This window comes from Melospiza melodia, chromosome 10, assembly GCF_035770615.1.
Source record: "Melospiza melodia melodia isolate bMelMel2 chromosome 10, bMelMel2.pri, whole genome shotgun sequence".
Lineage (NCBI taxonomy): Eukaryota > Metazoa > Chordata > Aves > Passeriformes > Passerellidae > Melospiza > Melospiza melodia.
Genome location: NC_086203.1, coordinates 3,288,606 through 3,295,536, shown reverse-complemented (window position 1 = coordinate 3,295,536; position 6,931 = coordinate 3,288,606). Strand labels below are relative to the sequence as shown.

At 43.8% G+C, this 6,931-nt stretch overlaps 1 long non-coding RNA gene across 1 annotated transcript; it reads left to right on the top strand.

Moving 5' to 3' along the window:
* Nucleotides 1-4,225: 4,225 nt before the first annotated feature.
* On the top strand, nt 4,226-5,393 carry LOC134422300 (uncharacterized). Its single transcript, XR_010028772.1, has 3 exons — nt 4,226-4,296; nt 4,959-5,041; nt 5,349-5,393. It is a non-coding gene; the product is annotated as an uncharacterized LOC134422300 (long non-coding RNA).
* Nucleotides 5,394-6,931: the final 1,538 nt, after the last annotated feature.

Below are 6,931 nucleotides of genomic sequence, written 5' to 3'. Positions count from 1 at the left end.
GAATACCAAATCATTTATTAGAAACCCTACAGCCTTTGTTAAAGGGCGTGGACCCTACTACTCCTGTACACCTGACAAAGGAGCATCATTTTGCTTTGCAGCAAATTAGTAACTGTGTACAACAAGGGTATGTGTCTCGTTGACAACTCGACCACCCCATTGACCTTACTATCTGGAATAGCCCTTGCCACTTGCTTGGTGCTCTCTCTCAACTACAAAAGAAAACGGGGGAGATACGGGTGTTTGAATGGTTATCACCACCACTACAGCATAAGAAAACAGTATCTTCAAAAATTGAACAATTGGCTGCATTAATCAAAAAGGGGCGTCTCAGAATTCTTGAAGTGGATGGTAGAGAACCTGCTACTATTAGATTGCCTATGGAAAAAGAAACCTTGGACTGGTACTTGATTAATTCGAAGGATTTACAGGAAGCATTATTGATGTCACCTGCTAAAGTAGAGACTAGTAAATTAGTGCCTAGAGTTTTGCAATGGATGACAGAATGGAACTGGATCACTCGACCTTTGAGAGAAGAACGCCCCATAGAAGGAGCTATTACAGCCTTTACAGATGCAGGAAAGAAATCAAGGCGTGCTGCTGTTACCTGGCAAGAAAAGGGACAATGGAAGCATCAACTCCTCACAGCAGACCCTGCAGATAGCTTACAAACCCTGGAATTGTTAGCAGTAGTATGGGGAGTGTCCAACTTACAGGAAACTTTAAATGTAGTCACAGACTCTATGTATGTTGCAGGAGTAGTCAGACAAATAGAAGAAGCAGCAATTAAGGAAGTGAATAATAAACGATTGTATGAGTTACTGATACAGTTAAGGAAGGCTTTACGAGAGAGAAATGCAGCGTATTCTGTAATTCATATTAGGAGTCATAAATGGTCTGAAGGTTTAGGAGAAGGGAACGAACGTGCAGATAAATTGGTTACTCTACCCATTGATAATTCTTGTCCTATTGATAAGCATACATTGGCCAGAGAAGCACATAGTAGATATCATCAAAATGCAAGAGGATTAGCAAGGCACTTTGAGCTGAGTTTGTCAGAAGCCAAGGCCATTGTTAGAGCATGTCCGACATGTAGTTATCATAATGGTGGAATAGGTTTAGGCATCGGGGTTAATCCTCGAGGTTTAGAAATAAATGAGAAATGGCAAATGGATGTTACACACATGGCTAGATTTGGTAAAGTCAAGCATGTGCACGTCACTATAGATACATATAGTCATTACATATGGGCTATGGCTCAGGCAGGAGAGAAAGCTATACAGGTTATCAGACATCTGTTAAGTTGTTTCACTGTTATGGGAGTTCCAAAGAGTATCAAAACGGATAATGGTGCAGCTTATGTAAGTGCTAGGGTCCAGAAATTTTTGAATCAGTGGTCTGTTAAGCATGTGACAGGTATTCCACACTCCCCTACTGGACAGGCAATAGTGGAAAGAGCAAACAGTACCCTTAAGCAGTATATTGAAAAACATCAAGATTTGAGAGATCCACAAGCATGTTTGGCTAAGGTTTTGTATGTGATTAATCATTTATGTATTTTTGGGGAAGACGATACCCCTCCTGCAATTAAACATCATCCGAGGTCAGGTCAGGAAACTACTAAGGAAACAGAGGTTTGGGTTAAGTATAAGAACCCAAGTACAGGATTATGGGAAAAACCTGCAAAAGTATTATATTGGGGTCGGGGGTATCTTTGCGTTTCCTCACCTACAGGGCCTTTGTGGGTGCCTGCTAAGTGGACTAAACCTGTTTTTGATGCAGCCTCTGGTGGATCGCCTTACGGAGGAGGACAGGGAGCGACTGGGGAAGAAACTGCTTCTAGTACTACCACCGCTACTGTTACAATTGAAGGGGTACTCGGAAGCGGTGGACAGAGCACTGACACGTCACTACCAGACGGCCCAGGAGTTGATTCGTTTCATTGACTCATTATCAACTTTTCGCTTAACAAATCCAGCGAAAGAACATTGCCTTGACTGTCACAATTCACATTGTGCTGCCTGGATAGCCCTACGTTGTGGGGGTTGTGATAGGACTTTTTGGATAGAACAATCATTATTACGGGATTTGTGGTGTCACACTTGTGAACACAAGCACAGGTGGGGTAAAAGCTGGCAAGATGAATTAAGGAGACAAAAAGGGCAAAATGCATATATAGCTTTAAATCTTTATGAGTCTCCTGAACAGAAGATTCTTGCTTATTATCAATGGGAGGTACAATGTATTGTGAATAGAATTAAGGTTCAAAGTAAATCACATATAGTTTCTATAAGGTGTAGGAAATTAATACCTTTAACACAGCATTCAATTGTAGGACCCTTCAAAGGGAATCCTGATAGAGCATTAGATTGCTGCATTGACAAGCTGCAAAAATTGAGTTTGCAAGTGGCAGGACCAGTAAGATTAGGAGCAGCAAGATTGAAGATAGATAAGAAAAGGAAGGCAAAAAGGGAACGATCTCATCTGAGTAAGGATATCAGTGATTGCTAATTAATTTTCTATGATTAGGACAATTTTACAGTTGTGGGACCCTCAGGAGGATATAGTTGTTGAAGAAGATAACGAACAAGAACTACGATTACGAAATAAGATACACCTTGTGTTAAAGAAAGACCTTGAGCTGTTAGCCTCATATAGTAAAGAGGCTGAAGAGGCTTTGCGATCACCACCATTGAATTGGTTGCATTGGGTTGAAGATACAGAATTTTATACTGGTCCTTACTTAGATTCGCTTCCTTGTTATGTTTGCAAAAAGGATAAAGATAAATGCTATGCATGGGTAGCTTTGCATTGTGCAGATTGTAATCAGGTTTATTGGTATTCACAGAAGTCATTGGGATATTTATGGTGTACATCTTGTTTTGGAAAGTGGATTCGAAATCATATCTGGGTTAGAGCTCTTGAACAAAGTACTGGCCTGCCAGGACGGACAGGATTACAGCTCTTTGAGAGTGCAGAACAAGTGGTTATAGCATATCTTAGGTGGAAGTTGCAGGAAATACTTAGAATATTTGAAATTAATAAAGCCTCACGCATCATAGCAGCTCGCTGTAAAGCTGATTTGCCTTCAAACTTACCTCATGCTACCTGTAAGCAAGGATGCTGATTTGGAATTAGATCAGTATATTCAAAAATTGACTCAGCCTTACAATAGACAATCTAGCAAACCAGGGAAAAGACAGAGAAGAAAGGAAAAACAAAGCAAGCAGAAAGAAAAATGAGGTTTGTTCTTGTTATACTGCTCAATGCTGTAGCAAGTGAAGCAGTAGGAATAACACACTTTAGTCAACCAAGAGAAAATTTATGGGTGACACTTGCTAATCAAACTAACCAATCATCACTTAGTCTTGGAGGAGTCACTAACCCATTTCGAACATGCCTGGTGGGACTTCCGGTGTGGTCTCCTGGAGAATTTTGCAGTTTGATAAACAATCGAACCTTATGAATGTCTAACATGTAAACATCCCATTGCCAGTGCAACAAGGGTATACTGTAAGTCAGAGTGATGGCTATCGTCAATGCTTACTAATCCAATCACTTAACACCTCTTTGCATTCTCCTCCTGAGGAATTGGATCTTTTTGGAAGTACAAACGCCAGCTTTTTTCTCTATTTGTGCTGTCATTGCAGAGCCTCACGCGCTTGGGACAATAAAGCTGGTAAAAGCCACGTGGCAAGAGGATCCACGTTTCCAGGACAGCAGTTCTGAGGGTGACGATGAGCCTGAGATGACAGAAATGGAACAGGACCAAGAAATGCAAGTTGCATTTGTCTTTGTTGTCTACATGGCTGTAGTAGTTGGATGCTGTGGGAATATTAATAGCAGCACTCAGGGAATGGGAAACTGACATTGCACACCTCTGAGCAATGAAAGTGGTCTTGGAAAACCGTTCATGCTGCACAGAGTCAAAACTCCCAGCAGCCCATTGGATGTGAATGTGAATATGGAAAGAAAGAGTAGAGCACAAGAAACTAACAGGGTCATTTTGGTTTGACCAACTCCAAACTGAGTTTGGCCAAAAGCCCAAGACACAGTCAGTTTTCTCTTTAAAAGAGGGTTTTGTAAAATAAAAAGCTCTATTCGGTTCCTAGGGAATAAAGCTTTTCAATGGATGCCATTTCTCTGAAGCACTAGAGGTTTAACTTGTGTTCATGGAATTTGATAGTACAATTTAGGATGCTCAAATCCCTTTGTCCTTTTCTAGGTTTCTTTCTTTACCACGCACAGAAAGTGCTAGAGCTTTTTTCTTCTCCAAAGATGATGAACGCCTTAGAGGTATGACAGAATTTCTTTACCCCTTTTTGTATTTTCTTTTGATGGAATTGAGTGAGGAGGAAAAAATGCTGCCTAGTTATCCAAGTTTTCTAGTCAAAATTTGCCACCCTCACTTGTGATCCAAGTTGTGGTAGAATCCTGTGAGAAAGTCCTGGTAAAATAAAGGTCAAGCAAATTTCTGGCTTTCTTTTCTTTCAGATAATTGCCTAATAGGAATCTGGAACTTTAGAGTTTAGCAAAAACTTAGTCACTTGACAGGTTACCTAGACATTTTGGTTTCTTGCCAGCGTATCTTAGTGAACTGCGTCTTCCAGCCGGATTTACAGGGTGTGTTGAAATGCAGAGCTCAGGCCTCAGCAGGTCTCAGTTCTGGGGGAAGATGTGGGGTGTTGGTGCTGAGCTTCTAATGCAAGAGCTGCAATTTCAGTGCAATTGAGATTGCAGCATGTTGAGGAAAAGTGCTGCTGCCTTTGATTGTTCTTAGCACACCAGGCTGCAGTAGGGAACATTTCTGCTGGAGCCAAGGTGTGGTGGGGGCAGGAGAACAGGAAGGATGAGAAGGATTGATTTCTGATTTTAGTGCTGTGTTGGACATGATTGTTAGAAGCAGCATCACAATCACAAGTGTTTAAGGCTATTAATTGGACGTTTCTGTTGTGCAGAAGGCCCAAAATTATTCTGTAGATCTGAAGAGCTCAGTGAAGAAAAAGAATGTTGGGAAGACAGACGTAGATTATTGCTTGAGGTGAGTATGGAACATCTGTACCCTGGTAAGTCTAGGTGAAAGCTGAGCATGGGGAGGGATTGCAGGTATGAATGTGCATGCAAAATTAAGTCAGGACCTCAAGAAGTGCTTGAAACTTTGTAATGACCAACTACAAATGATTTCTCCTCTACTTGGTGTGCATAACATCATGTTGTGTGGTCCAGTCAGGTAAACCACTGCTTCTCTGTATGTTAAAGCAGCAGCTACTTAACTGTAATGAATGTATTTAAGAAATACAGTGAATTCAGAAACTTCTAATACTATGTTGTATATTTATCATTTTCAGGAATGCAGGAAGAAGCACAAAGACGCCAAAAGAAAAGTGAGAGCAAAACAATAAATTTTCTTTAACAGATCAAAAGCTTTTCCTTATTTGTTCCTTGAAAGTGTTGCCAAGCAAGGTTACTTTGAAAATGCTTTCAAAGCTCTGACAGGGATCAATATCAGCAAAGCCTGTTAGGCCGTGTTTGGGAGCTGGGGCTGAGGCTCTCGTGCCCTGGAGAGCCACGGGAAGGCTCCAGGCCTGAGTGTGCGGCCAGGCCGGGGCCATTGAGCTGCAGCCCATCCCTGGTGGAGGCAAGGGCAAGCAGGAATGCCAAGGGAGCCCAGGGCCAGGCCAGGCCAGGCCAGAGCAGTGCCCACAGCCCTCCAGGAGCGGACGGGCTCTGCCAAGCCCAGCCTGGGCACTGCCCCTGGCCCAGAGCCCCGAGGGGCTCCCTCTGGTAACTGGGCAGCCACGTCCCCGCCCTACTTTCTCCTCCCGTTGTCAGGTCGCACTGACACTCGGCCTGAGCCCAGCCTTCCCTTTTGGGGCCAAGGGAAATCTCTGCTCCTGCCTCTGGCACAGGGCGCTCTGCCAGCAGGTCAGGGAAGGAGACAGCCCTGGAGAGAGGCATGAGCAGTGGAGGAAAGCCAACATCACTGCAGTCTTGCAAAAGGGCACCAAGAAGGAGCCAGGAAACTGCAGGCCCATCAGCCTCAGCTCCATCCCCAGAAAGGAGACAGAACAGCTCCTCTTGGATGCCATCTCTAAGCCTGTGGAATAACAGGAATGGAAACCATGCTTGACCAATCCCATAGGCCCCTGTGCTGCAGTGCCTGGTTGGGCTTGTGAGGGGAGAGCAGTGGTTGTTTTCAGCTGGGACTTCAGCAAGGCTTTGTCCCTGCCTCCCATAACAGGCCCCTGAGGCAGCTCAGGGACAGTGGGGTAGAGAAGTGGACAGGGGAGCTCCAAACTCAGGTAGCTGTGATCTCAGGGGGCCGTGCTGGGTCCAGCCTTGTTTGCCTTATTCCCCAGGGTCCTGGCAGAAGGGACGGAGCGCTCCCTCAGCAGTTACTGATGGGACAGAACTGGGAGCAGGGCCTGAGGCACCACAAGGCTCTGCTGCCCTTCAGTGAGACCTGGACAGGCTCGAGAGTTGAGCAGAGAGGAACCTAATGAAGTTGCACTGGGAAAAGCCTCTAGAAGAGCTTCAGGCTTTGTAATGACCAGGCAACACAAGTGTTTTAGTAACGTGGAGTCCATAACACTGTCTTGTAATGTCCAGTGAGGGAAACCACTGCTTCTCTGTATGTTATCCGACCAGTCCCTTGTATGTATGTGAAGAAAGTCTTTGAGAGAAATATGAAGGAATTCAGAAACTTTCCCTGATATTATTTTGGATTTTCACGATTTTCTGGAATGCAGGGATAAGTGTAAGGATGCCAAAGAAAGGGAAGTGAAAGCAAATCAATAAATCTTTAAAAACTCAGCAGCCTCTCCTGTTTGTTCCTTGAAGAAGTTGCCAAACAAAGTCACTTTTGCAATCTTTTGAAAGATCTTGCAGGAAAAAGCATTGGCCAAAATGCTGCCCTGTGTTTCTGAACAGC